Source organism: Papilio xuthus, unplaced genomic scaffold, assembly GCF_000836235.2.
Source record: "Papilio xuthus unplaced genomic scaffold, Pxut_1.1 DF827777.1, whole genome shotgun sequence".
In the NCBI taxonomy this organism is placed as follows: domain Eukaryota; kingdom Metazoa; phylum Arthropoda; class Insecta; order Lepidoptera; family Papilionidae; genus Papilio; species Papilio xuthus.
In genome coordinates this window covers 7,685,627-7,700,142 of record NW_013530872.1, presented here as the reverse complement: position 1 = coordinate 7,700,142, position 14,516 = coordinate 7,685,627, and the positions used below count along the sequence as shown (strand labels likewise).

At 32.2% G+C, this 14,516-nt stretch overlaps 1 long non-coding RNA gene across 1 annotated transcript; it reads left to right on the top strand.

The window, feature by feature from the left end:
- The first annotated feature begins 668 nt into the window (after positions 1–668).
- On the top strand, positions 669–14,414 carry LOC106115931 (uncharacterized). The gene is made up of 3 exons (XR_001227781.1): positions 669–768; positions 1,299–1,403; positions 14,398–14,414. It is a non-coding gene; the product is annotated as an uncharacterized LOC106115931 (long non-coding RNA).
- The last annotated feature ends 102 nt before the right edge of the window (positions 14,415–14,516 follow it).

The window sequence follows — 14,516 nt, the reverse complement described above, 5'->3', positions numbered from 1 at the left end:
AACTTTTTCTTAATGTTACGAAACTTTAAGAAATATTAATCTCAAATCAAATAAATACTAAATTTATGTTTTTACATCATATTAAAGTTACAATTGTTGTTGAATTCAAATTGTGCCGAACACGAGGGGTTCGGGTCCCGCGGCACAAACACCCTTACACGACGTGTTGCAAGGGTTAGCGTAATATTGCAAATAGTTGTAATGGCACTTACCAACTTGATGCCCCGTTCCCTGCCTGCAGGTGCCTCACTCAGTCGATGTCGAGTCGAGTCAAATAACTGTTAAATAGTCTTAAGGCGCCAATTCTGCACTCTTATTGCACCGCTCTTATTGTAAGCGCGCTATAGACGCGTCCTTGTTGAACCGACCGAGAAACCGTAAACTTTTAAACGAGCCTGTACGCTAGGAAAATGACACGTCTAATGTATGATCTCCCTTCACTACCGTCGACTCCCGATAATGACTTTCAACTACTAACGACTCAATGGGGCATATGTCCCCGCAGTCCCCGCGCACGTCAGTATCGGTGAGGGATTTCTAACTACCCGCTTGTACGGGGAGTATAAAAATTTTGTTGAGCTACCTACATTAACCGCGAAATTGAAAAGTTAATATTGTGTTACTAGTTCGTCAGTGAAGATAACTATAGTGTATTTATACCGTAAAATATATGTTTCAATTGGAAATATATATCGTAATTTTTGAAAAACAAAAATTTAATTCATCGGAGTACGTGTACTGCTCAACTGTTCGTGAATAAATGCAAAGGTATGGATATTCTATTTATAGATAACATAATGAAATAAGTTTATAAGTAGTTTGAATGTTATGTGTATTTAAATGAATCTCAGTTATGCGGCTAGATCCATTTAAAGATAAAACGATGAAAATTTCAAAACTGGAAAACGAATTTCATTGCTGGCAAAATGCTGAGGTAATTTCATGGAACATTTACTTCAGTCCAAGGGTAGTGTTTACAGAGCGGCCTCCTACTTGAAATACGCTTTAAAGCCGTCGACTCTAAATTTTGGATATAACTTTGGATTTGTAGGATTGAAATGATTCATGAATATGTGCTGCGGTATTACGAAAGATGACTTAATATGACTGATTCTAATTCTTTATACTATTTGCCAAATTAAGTAAAATAATTAGTCGAATTCATAATATATAGCAGCTATCATAAACCCAGATACCCGTGCGAGACAAGACGTCTTTTCAATAATAAATTCTGTGAAAAATGCAAAAAATTGGCAATTATATCTTTCTACTTCTTCGATTGTTTTTATATTTTTGAGTGGTAAACGTGCACGCGGACACTTCAATACATCGAAAGAGCGATGTGGCCGCTGGCCATAGACATCTGAGCTACTACTTCGATTCGACGTTGAAGGAGACGCACGGTAAGAGAATTTTTCCCTTTCCTATGCGTTCCCTTCTCTATCAAATCCACATCCCCTTTTAATATGTTATTTTTTCGAACTGAGAGTAACGTAGTTGAAATCTAATAGAGGAAATCACAGTAGGGCGTACACTTGGAAGTAATTTACATTTTTAGAATACCTCCAAATATTTTAGGTAGATTTTCTATTCGACAAAACTAAGCGAAACGATACAAATCGAGGGGAAAAGTATAAATATTTATTGCACAGGTGGTATAAAACCGCTGGAGGATATTGGAGGATAAATTGATTGTGCGGGGTCGGTTTTTCCATTTAGATATGGAAATTCTCGAAATCGCGAACGAAAATCTTAGGCTTGCTTTATTCACAAATCAAGGTTAAACAGTCAGTATTAAATTGTAAATGCTCCATTCTTTTACGTTACCTTGCTAGTATTTTGCATTTAATTTTAAAAAAATAGTTAGGAGAATTTTAATGAAATTAATTTTATTTAACCAAAACAAGGTTTATGCAAATAACACATACTATATAAGCCTTTGCCCGCAACTTCGTCCGTGTTTAATTAAAAAAAAGACTGTTTTATATCTCTGGTAAATTATGAGATCCGTTAAGTCATTTTTAATTCATCTATCCATCCAAACTTTCGCATTTACATTAATAAGATAACACATTTCGATGATCTCTTCGCGTCTTCACTAAGAGAAAGCAATATACCGTTGATAACACGGATATCAGAGAAATTTAGGGTAACGCCGAAGTTATTAATCCCAAGGTACAATATAGTTAATGACGATCCACTTATCTTGAGATGTATTTCTTGGGACCACTAAAGTTATACCTCCCACATAAACTGCGGTAATAGGTGAAGCTGATTTGGTATGATTTGAATGGAAAAAAATAACGTTTAATATTTTGGTGATTTTTTTTTAATTTTGTCTACTGTGTTGAGAAAAAGTTGTAAACATTGTATGTAAAACGTTTTGAAATTAAATAAGTAAAAAATTGTTTTTAACAACTAAAAAATTGCTATTCAATAGATTTGAAAAAAAAATATAAATAGGACATTAATTGACTTTTTTATTTTTACCTATTAAAATATTGTCATTTGTTTTTATGTGTATATATTTTATCAAAATTTTTAAAGACCTTTATAGAATTTGTAATTGCCTTCCTTATAAAATAATTTAATCGTATTGCTTGAAATGAAAATATGTAAGTAGGTGAGAATTGCAACATTAACTTGCTATAATTAGGTGAATGTTTAATTGAGTGAGAAAGCTTAATGACTCTTGACGTGAGTGAAGTACTAGATTGAAATGTAATGAAATAAGAGGAAATGGTTACTTTATCACTCTTTATTGTTTTTGCTTTTAATTTTTCTTAATATGTTCTCATGATTTTTTTTTACTTTTTAATTGATTTGAGCACTAAGAATAGTTTTTTTATATCATTTTTTTTATATGTTAATGATTAATTTGGTATTAGCAGTTATTAGAATTGTTGATACAATTCGTCGTCGTCGTCGTCGTAAGCGTCGATAGCCTAATGGTTAAGGGTACGGATTTCCGATCCTGAGGTCGGTGGTTCGAATCCCGCCATTCGACTATTGTCGTAAACCATATCTTAGCACAGGCCTAGAGCTTAGTTGGAATGGTTAAAAAAAATATTAGTTAATTTACAAAAAAAATCTGCTAATATTTTTACATAAAAAAATCCAAACATATTTGTTTTTGATTTAAGGTTATATGAATATTTGAAATTCAGCAAAAAAAGGAAAAAAAATCCACGTAAACATAGAATTAACGTGACTAGTTTGTAAAGAACGTACTTATGGGAAATTGGAGGCTTAAGCGCAAAGCTTTCTTATCTGTAAAAAAATAAAAGGATCAGAGTACGTAAAGAAACATAAATAACCTCACAGATACTGAGACTTAGAATGTTACAAAAGTTTTTATGGCATGTAACGTTTCTAAACTTACTCTTATCTGTCTTAAATCCATTGTCCTCTATATCTGAGACTCGGTCAACTTTTTAAGTAAAGAAAGTCTCTGACTTAAGGCTCGCTAGTATTGTGATAAAACAAAATGACTATTGAGTCACGTGAATACAAATTTCTTGATCCCTTTTTATTATCTACTAGTATTTAGTACTGATAAAATGTTTAGTAAAGTTATGGTTTAATATCAGAAACAAAAAAAAATTCTACAAATTATCATCATTGAAAAACAAAATTATAATAACTAAATACAATGCCCATAAAGGAAATATTAGTAAGCATATAATAATAATTCACACTCAACGCGATGTAACCTTAACTCAAAGCATAATAATTTGTCATGTTCATTTTCTAAATGTACATTGTACGTCAAAGGAACTCTTAATAATGTACTTTGTGAATTCACCCCAAAGTATATGCCTCCTAATTGTGTAATTCCTTTAAGACATTCATTTTGATTATCAACTATAACATACTCCCTGGGGTGAAACTTTGTGAAGTACTTGTGTTTCTGTTCTAACACACGCGATATGTGAGCCACGAGAAAATTAAGGTCGATACGAGTCGTTCGCTTGTGCGACTTTATACCTACGAGCCAATTTTGTTGGAAAATTGAACTGTAAATTGTGGTAATTGTAACTTCTGGGTTGAAACCAGCGGTATGCCGTCAATTAAAAATGAGGATAAATAAACATTATTTACTAGACTGGAAAACAATTACAATTCACGCACGTATTTTTATCTGCGGTATATTAAAAAAATAAGTTTGACAGAACTCAAAAGTTCTACTTTCGTTTAAAAACAACACAATATTGACTTATTTTGTAATGCAACAGCAAAAAATATTCATTTTCTTTCTTTACGTATATTTTAAAGTACACACATGTTTACGTATATGCAAAATTTATTTTTGTGAAAACTTTACCTTTAGCCTGGAATATGTAAATGCATTACATACAATTGATACATTCGTTTTCCATTTCATAAAGTCCCAGTAGTACTTGAATTGCATATGAGAAATAAATAATACATTCACAAAGAAAACATCTAAAAATAAATAGCAATGTAACGTTAAAATCAATATATGTGTAAATTGTGAAGATAATTAAATATTTTTGTTCAAATAAAAAGTGTGTAATAAAAGAAGAGTGAATTCAGGATTTTCTTTTTAACAAGTATTTTCGTATAACAAGCGATAGTAATTTGAATGGCAAGCGTACGTCAATAACAGTGTGCCGGCTCATTTCACATATTGAATTCACTCGTGTATTTCGCAGGTCAATACGGCTTTGTGTTGAAACCTCAAAATGGTGGATATGAAGGTAGACTGAGCAATTAGGCGTCGAATTACCTACATGCTTTGCGGAATTAATATACTGTGTACAAATTAGATTAATAAAATAATAGATAAGCTATGCTAAGTCGATGTTTAAGCTTTTCTTAAATGTTACCATTTATTGTCAAGAATTATCAAATTTCTAGCTATAATTTTCATTATATCCTGTGGGAAATTGAATTTTATATCTGTCTGAATCTGAATACGTTATAAAACAGTAATTTCCTTTATACAAAGTTGACTTACGAGGATGTTTAAACCTTCATCCTACTTTATTCCTAATTTAATCCTCGAGGTTTAGTGGTTTGGCGAACAATGTATTCATTAAAATTGAAAACTGTAGAAAGTATAATGCTAATAATAATTGGAAAAAAAATAAGATATAGCTGTCAAAATTGATATAAACGATTACGTCCAAAAGAAATATAAAAATGTAACCATCGATACAGTAATTAGGAGCAGCATTTACATTCAAAGTAAAAGCTCCCTTAGAACAGAGCCGCCTAACAAGTCCAGAATAATATATCAGGGGACAAAACTTTCACGCATTGACCCCTTTTTAAAGGTTAATGTCTTGAGCGTCTTCACCGGAATACTAACTAATCCATCGTGTATGGGCGCAATCGTGCTGAATTTCTAACCCCTTTTATGAGGGTTGTTTTACTGGCATCATTAAAATGAAAATTTTGCAAAGATAAAAGTTAAAAATACAAAATTTTAATTTAAAACGCACATTATTTAACTCGGTGTTTTTTTTCCTTTTACTAGTGGAGTATAATTCTGTATTTATATATCAAATAAAGAAATGATAAAGTAGAGAGATAAAGAAAATATTAATACCTAAAATGTTTTTCTTCATATAGGCTTAAATCCATTTTTCTTAGTCAACGGTTTATGCAAAAACCCGTCATAATACAAACCAGCGAGAGGTTTAAATCCTTTAACTGCGAGCTCATTTTTCTGGGTCGAAAATTGTTGCCGTCGGTTGTCATCCAATGTAAGATAGTCATCATATATACTAACATTAGGTTTAAACGTACGAAGCGGTTTTTCCAAAGGAGGTAACAGTTGGTTTTCTACAGTCTGAATATTTTTTGAGTCAAACAAATACTTTTTTATATCTGAACCTTCTTTCAATGAATTAAAATTCATATTATTTCCATGTTCTTCAATGTTATCAGTTGTTAATGACAAAGAATTAAGAAAGTTACTATTATTTTTAGCTGGTGGATAAATTCCAAAAGCTTCAGTTGAAATCTCTGTCAGGTTTTCATACATTACTGTAGTTTCTTTTGCTGTAACTCTCTCGGTGACGTTATCAATCTGAGTCAATTTTGATTCTTCTTTTGTTATATTTTCTTTTGAATTCTTGACATTTACAGTTCTATTAAAATCAAATGTTTCATTAATATTAATTATTTTTTCATTGGAAATTAATTTTGCATAGTTTTTTATTAAACTTTTGTTTATTTCTTGATAGTTTTCTTGGCCGTAACTTTCTTGAATAATAGTGTTTTGTTGCTGATTAATTGGCAGCACTAATATAGGTGGCAAAAAGTAATAAGGCTGCGTATGGTGATAGTTTTCTTCACTGTGTAATCCGCGAAAGAATTGAAACAACGCTGGCAGATGGCGATCATGTCGAACACTAAAATTATCTTGTATTGCGCCATTTACTAAAAAATAAAAACAAATTTAAGCTAAAAGTTACTTAAATTAATAAACAATTAATTTTGATAAAATAAATTACTTGTAAGGAAAAATATAACAATATGAGCGTTCAACCTCATTTTGTGTCTATGAATAATGGGTGGAATAATAAGAAATAATTTATTTCTCGTCACTCAATGTACAGTTATGTTTGGTAATTGCAATGTAGTACATAAAAATATTCAGATTATTTTTTTTCTATTTATATGCGAGGGCATAATATAAAAATATAAAAAGTATTAATAGTAAGGCTTCGGCCCATTTAAGAATCAAAACGGACGAAAAACAGTATCATTAATTAACAAAAACTAATACGGTTATACAGAAATTTCCAGTTTTTTTTATGACATGTAAAATATTTCTACTTCTACAATTATATCAATAAAAGTTAAATAATTCAATGAACAATAATTTTAAAAATAAAAATAAGTGTTTTATGTGATTTCTTGATGCGTACTATAAACATACAATGCTTTTAAAAGCGACTAAAAATCGACATGTAGAAGCTTATCGTAATGCGGGCTCATTAGGGCTCGTCTGCTTTCTAGTACAAAATATGCTTACAATTTTTATAAAATTTATTTTATTAGAAAGTAAAAGCAACTTAAAACAATTAAAAGTTTGTAAGCGACAAGTAAAAAAAGACAGTAGTTTTTTTCAAATGTATTCCGCTATAATGAAGTTCGCTGTATAAGATGGATATAGAAAGTTTTATGAACCATCTTAAGTTAATTTCAAATTGATACTTGTACATAAATTAATCATAGGAAATGTTAAATTTGCTCTAAATGTTCAAGGATTAAGCTACTCTAATTTGTGGAGCACGGTAGATCGCTATGAGATAAATTATGCAATAAATTATTCCGTCTTAATTAAAACTTTGGGTACCTATACCCCAGCAATCAATGCTTCTTATATACTACGATATGTTTTGGTACACAAGTTTATTTAGGACCGCATTTTGATGAGACACTCTGGCTAACAAGTTACATACTAAACAACTGACTAATTGAAATTTATGTTAACAATGTATTTTATAATTAAGTAATCCATTATATTTACTATGTAGTTAAGATAAGCCAAGTTAAAAATAAATCATTAACAATTATTTTACAAAAAAAAAGCCATTGGAATTTATTTCTAACTCCAAAGACGCAATTAAGATACTAAAGTCTACCTTAGATCTCAATTTTTGAATTTAGAACTTTTCCCAATTTTCTCGAAAGTAAAATAGCGTTCAAAAATATTTCGGTGCCTTGCCCGATCTATATTCTCATCGTGTAATAACAATGATAACTGTAGTATGGTAATTTTTGAACCATACGTTTCCACCAAATATAGGTTAGGTTACGTTAACTGATTTTTTTATATCATAAGTTGGCAAACGAGCGAGCGGCCACCTGAAATCGCCGAAATAACCGCCGAAGTGACCGTTGCCCATAGACATACGCTATTGCATATGCGTTGCCTACCTTTAATCGACGGAGGGGAGGATGCAAAGAAAGAAAATATCTTCCCTTTTCATGCATCCTTTCATCCGAAAATTCTTCTTCCACTTCCCATCCTTTCGTTATAGGAAATAGGCTGGGAATGGAAAGAGGACTAAATAAGGCCTCCGGGACGCACACTCATCAGACGAAACGCGGAATTGCTTCCACTTGACGCCTGTCTTCTGTGTGGTCGTGGTATTTGACCGGGCGAGCCGGACCAACTCGTGCGAATATGTTAAAGCGGGCTCTACCACTGTTACTATTAAACCAAAATTTAGAAACCATTCGCTTAATTTACTGCGGATTACTATGTAAATATGTAAAAAAATGTGTAGTTTTTGTGTAGAATTTGACCTAAGAATCACCAAATATGTGAATTTATTACAACTGGTAACTTTAGCTCTAATTTGGAGAATAGGTTTATTAAATGAGATACTTTAATTTATTATTCTAACCTTAAAATTATTTTCAATGGTCAATGTTCAATTCTCAAGGCTAAACCACTAATAACATTACTGTTTACAATGTAACGATTGTTGTGTAAATGGATGGCCTGTAATTCGCACTTACATTTAAGCCTGTAATGGTTTGAGGTTAAGTCTGTATTCTAGTTGAACGTTTGCGTTGGCTATTGTCAACGAATATTGTTTAAGAAACGTAAGCTTCCCAGCTTTGTTTCGTTGTGAATAAAAATTAATTATATCCTATCTACGACAATAATACAATGTTGTTTTTAATTGTCTGTAGTATTCTACTTATTCGTTTTAAGCATGCTTAGAAATTAATATACATAGATATACAACTTTAACGTAGGCACGACACAGATCCTTTTTTTTGTTTTGCTTTAAGCATACTCCGTGCCTCGTGGAAGGCACGGTAGTTATGTGGGATTCTCTCCCCGAATGAGAGCATACCCACTAAACCCCTCTGTTCCCTCATAAACATAATGTGGGACGCCACGGGATCGTGTTAAATTACCACCACGACGCCCCACTGACCAGCCTGAGAATAGGGCCCCCCAATGCGCCCCCAATGGTGCGCTGCACCCGTAGGCGCCCCTCAAGGACGACACCGTGTAATGCAGGTTCGGGTTTCCCCGCCAGGCTTGGCACAGATCCTGAAATACCGTTAGCTTTTTCTAATTAAATTAATTAACATGTTGTACGAATAATTATGATGTTCTTCGATTTATTAATTAAATATATATGGAAGTTCAATTTAATATATTATGGTATTAGCAAATAACTTCGTTAAAAAGGCCCTTACTGGAAAAGCCTATTTCGATTAGAAAATATAGCCGTGTTATTTTTTCTTTTTAACCATTTTGTTGATAAGCAATTTTATTCATTAAAACCTTATTAAACCCCAATTAGACGGTAATCTCCAAATTCAAAACAATCGATATCAGCACGCAAATGTTAGTTTTGTTTAGTTATAATACATTTAATTTACCACGGACGTACAACTCATCCCAGATCTTATTATTCACTAAGAAACTTTCTTAATGAAGATTCTACACTAAAGAGATCATTTAACTTAAAGACTCTGAGTGCGGTAATACTGTAAAATTTAACTACTCAGTGACTCGTGAATAGACCTGATTTAGTTTGAGATGCGGAAATACTCTTTCCCTACTCTTGTACATAACATTTACCTAATCATTTTAATGCTTCATTGGTTTACCTAATTATTTTAATGTTTCTGTAGTTGGTTTATTTTACGACCGCTTTTAATCTCTTTGACGCGATATGCTTCATTAAATCTGTCACATGTGTCCTTGTAAAATATTCTACTGAAATTCGACAAGAATATAAATTTTCTATTTAACTATGAATAATTTTTAACATCACAAATAATTATTTTACTACAATTTTTCTCAAAATTACTAAGTAACTAACTTGTACCATGACTATTTCGCCAGGGACCCAATTAAATTGTGTAACGAGCAAGCTATGTTTGCTTGAAAGAAGAGAAAATATTGCTTACATTAAATAGGACTGTATTCTTAAAATATTTGTAGATATTTAGTAACATGTTTCAGCTTACTAAAGTATAAATGAAATTAGTAATAAAAGAAACATCCACACATAAAATGTAGTTATTTCCGCATCACAAGCATCTTTCATCAAAATAAAAACACAAGACTTTCATTTTATGACAAACGTATTTTCACATTTTATAGGTAAAAATATTTATAAACAATAATGGGTGAAATAACAAATAGATGAATCATCATCATCATCAGCTCACTATACGTCGTACCGAGGGGCTCGGAGCATACCCTAAGTTAAGAGTGATTAGGCCATAGTCAACCACGCTGGCCCAATGCGAGTTGGTTGACTTCACACATATCTTTAAATTTCTTCGCAGATATATGCAGGTTGCGTCACGATGTTTTCCTTCATTGTAAGAACGTCGGATAAAAGTACATATGTAAATCTAAAATAGAAAAACACATTGGTACATGGCGGTATTCGAACCCAGGACCTGCAGAGTACAAGTCAAGTGCTTTAACCCCTGAGCCACCGACGCATGAATAGATGAATAGATGAATAATAGTTGTGATTCTAATTATATAAAAACCATAGACCAATAAATAATTATTTTTCTACTGATAAAGTTTAAATAAATACAAAAATTACCAAGCTTATCAGATCAGTAACTAACTACATAGTAATTAAAAATGAGGCAACAGTGATTCGCTGTCTATCCGGTAACGAAACACCGCGATTTCATATTTGAATCGCTGGTCCGGAAAATTGGGTATTAATTGAATTGTCAATTTTCGTATCATGCATAAATGTTGTCCAACAAGTTTAAACATTTTCTACACAATCAAATAAAAGGATATATTTATCGAGTTACATTTTAAATAACAATTTCGTTTCTTAATCATACTTCATACTAATATTATAAATGCGTATGTTTAGATTGATGGATGGATGGATGTTTGTTTGAAGGTATTTCCGGAACGGCTCAACAGATCTTGATGAAATTTGGCACAGATATAGAACACTGGAAGAACACATAGACTATTCATTATTATTTTTTTAATTCCGAGCGAACAGAGTCGCTTGCGGCAACTAGTTTTTAAAAAAAATATTCGATTTACAAGTTAGCTTATAAACTAGATTTGCTACAAAAATTCTAACAACACTAACACATCTGAAGAAAATATTTCTTTAACTCACGAACATAAACTTTTGTTAAGGTATTTCTTTAGAAAAGTTTACGTGAAATATTCATATTGTAACCGCTTGCCTTTACAAGTTAATATTAAGTTTTCAAAGTAAAGTTCATATTCATATAAAGACTGCTTTTGAAACTATTTGCCTCACCTAACTTACTGTATCAAAAGTATCTATAAAATAAGCTAATTAATTAAAAACTTTTACTACTTTGGATATTTACACAAATAATTTATAAGAATTAACTTAGGTTCACTAATTTCTTAATATTTACATTGAAACATTTCTGATGTTTAATTAGATTCAGATATGACTACTGATATCGATGTATGGAAGAGTACATATATACTGTGCCGACCCTCCGTAGAGATAAGGGCAGGTTGATGATTTAATTAGGCTTAAAAATAATTAAGTATCGATAAAATTTCTTTCATCGACCGAAGTAACGCTTAAGAGTTTTTTTTGGATTGACCCCTCATAGGCGTTTTTGATTCAAATCTTCTCTTTATCCCCCAGCGACCGACGTAACATCGAATCGCACTTTAAACCTAAGCAGAATTTAGTTCAATATTCGAAATCTTTTGATGTGGATTGCTGACTGATTCTTCTAGTATTATGGCCTGTACAATAAAATCTTTCCTTTTCAAAGCATAACTAACATAACTAATTTCTTATATCCTACACAAATTTTAAAAACCTTGCATTTTAGTTTTTAAACATCTCCTATACTTTATTGACGTTTGTATTTTGTTTTTTTTATACATCATAAAGTGGCAAACGAGCGAGTGACGTGAATTCGCCGAAATAGCGAAGCGACCGTTGCCTCGTACATACGAAATTTGACATGCATTGCCTACCTGTAATTGACGGAGGCGACGCGCAGAAGGGGAATATTTCAACTTCCCATGCATTCCCTTGTCCGTCAAAAGTACTTCCCCTTCCCATCCTTTCCTTACAAGAAAAGGGTGGGAAGGTAAAAAGGACTAAAATACATCCTATTCTGATAAAAAAACTACGGCACGTTTCATTCATTGAGTCACGATTCAGCTCAGTATTATTTTCAAAAAATAACGCGGGACAGACAGATAATGAAGTTCTGTCATTTAGGGTTTAATTTTCGCCTTTACAACTGGCACCCTAAAATTCGACGCGATTTCGTGACGGAGTAAATTAACGTAGTTATCCATAGCCGGGCTCATGTTGTAGACAGCATTGTAGGTGGGGAAAGATGTTCGTGTGACGGTGAATTGGATTCGACTCCAATTATTATAAGCTTATAGGGTGTCTCGTTGTCATTTAAGAATGTAACACTGTTAAAAATGAAAATGTATTCACTAAAATAACTTCATAGGACACATATGCAGTTAAAGCTAACTTGTATGTATTTTTTAGATAAGTACATTTACTATTATTATTAAATACTCGTAGATTATAAAGCTTAAACAATAGCCCCTTAACAAATACTTTATAATAATGTGTCTTAATATTTCTCATGAATTATCTGTGTGGCAATGTTCTTCCTTTACACCATAGAGGTTGAATATGAAAAGATCGAACTGGCCACATTCGTTAAGACATGTTTTAAAAAAAGAACAAAAACAACAGTAAAAATTCCTCAATGAAATTGTACTAACGCAATTTGAAGCAGAGCTTGAATTTAAATTATATCTTTTTGTTATGACTGCTAATAATTTCTGCGTAATATTGGAAAATTTTCAAATACATGTTAAATCGGCACGATGCAGTCACAATCACGCGACAATAAGCACGAAACGTAATAAGTTAATTAGTAGTTCATTGCATATTTTCATGGTGATACTATTTAATATTATATAACCTTTTTAATAATAATGAAGATTCAATAGCGTTATTAAAGTCAATATTTTTTTTAATTAATAAGACTTTCAAGATATTAGTATTATAGATTAGGACAAATTATTTTTTTTTAATTTCATAAGGTGGCAAACGAACGAGCAGCCACCCGAAATCACTGAAATAGCGAAGTGACCGTTGCCCATAGACATACGCGATGGCATATGCGTTGCCTACCTTTAATCGACGGAGGAGAGGATGCACAGAAATAAAATATTTTCCCCTTCCATGCATCCTCTCATCCGGAAAGTCCATTTCCACTTCCCATCCTTTCCTTATAAGAAAAAGGGTGGAAAGGGAAAGAGGACTAAATTAAGCCTCCGGGACGCACACTCATCAGTCGTAATGCGGAATTGTTTCCACTTGACGCCTGTCTTCTGTGTGGTCGTGGTATTTCACCGGGCGAGCCGGGCCAATTCGTGCGAAGATGTTAAAGCGTGCTCTACCACTGTTACTGTAACTGCATAGTTTTTACTTCTTATTAATAAAAAATTAAATTACTTTTCTCTAGCTCCAGTTGTTAGGTAAAAAACTTTTTGAACATTTTAAGAGTTTGAATACTAAAGAAAATCGATTTAACTATAAGTAAAATCCACTAATGTCGGAGCCAATGACGAGAAACTTTTCTGGTCCATTAGAGTTTCATCAACTTATCCCATTACTGTTAGAAAAGTTGAAGAGTTTGTAGTTTAGAGTAATTAGCATCCCTATGGTACAGATCTGAATATCAATGACCTGAAGAACTTATAAAGTCGTGCATCTTAACCAGCGAGAAATTTAAATTCTGTGCACAAAGATAAGACATCAAGGGAAGTCAAACTAGAGAGATCAAGAATAATCTTTTCGGAATATATAATAAAGAAAAAAGTAATTTGTCTTTGCAACTATGTTATTATACTATAATAACTATGCCTATAACAATGTTTTTTTTCTGTAGGCTTCTTTCCTAAGATAATCTTAGATATGTATTTTGAGTATGAAGTCAATAAATATTTTGCTAGAAGCTATCTCCAGAATGGCTTATCGGATCTCGTTGAAATTAGGCATAGATGTAGAACGTAGTCTGGAAAAACACATAGGCTTACTAAGTTTTTTTAAATCTCATGCGGAAGGATTCGCGTGCTATAAATAGTCGATTACAATATTTTGTGATGTTTTGTAAATATATTTACGGGTGATAAAAACCATTTTCCGCTTACGTTATTACAACTGTCAGATTCTATTTGTTTGCTATATCAAACATAAGCTTAAGCTTTCAGATATATACGTGCTGGGATTCCCTTCCTTTGTTTTTCCTCATCCGATAAAGCTAATAAACGTTATGAGTGAGAGAAGTAATATAAATGATAATGTTTGCTAGACACTTAAATACCAGCGTTCACATTTTATTCTTTGATTTCAGGTACTTAAGATAACTAGGTATGTATCTACTACTTTACTACCAACAATTTCAATCAGCAAGTGACTAATATGTGATCTCATAGACCTTCGTATACGAATGGTGCTGACTAAAGCCATTCG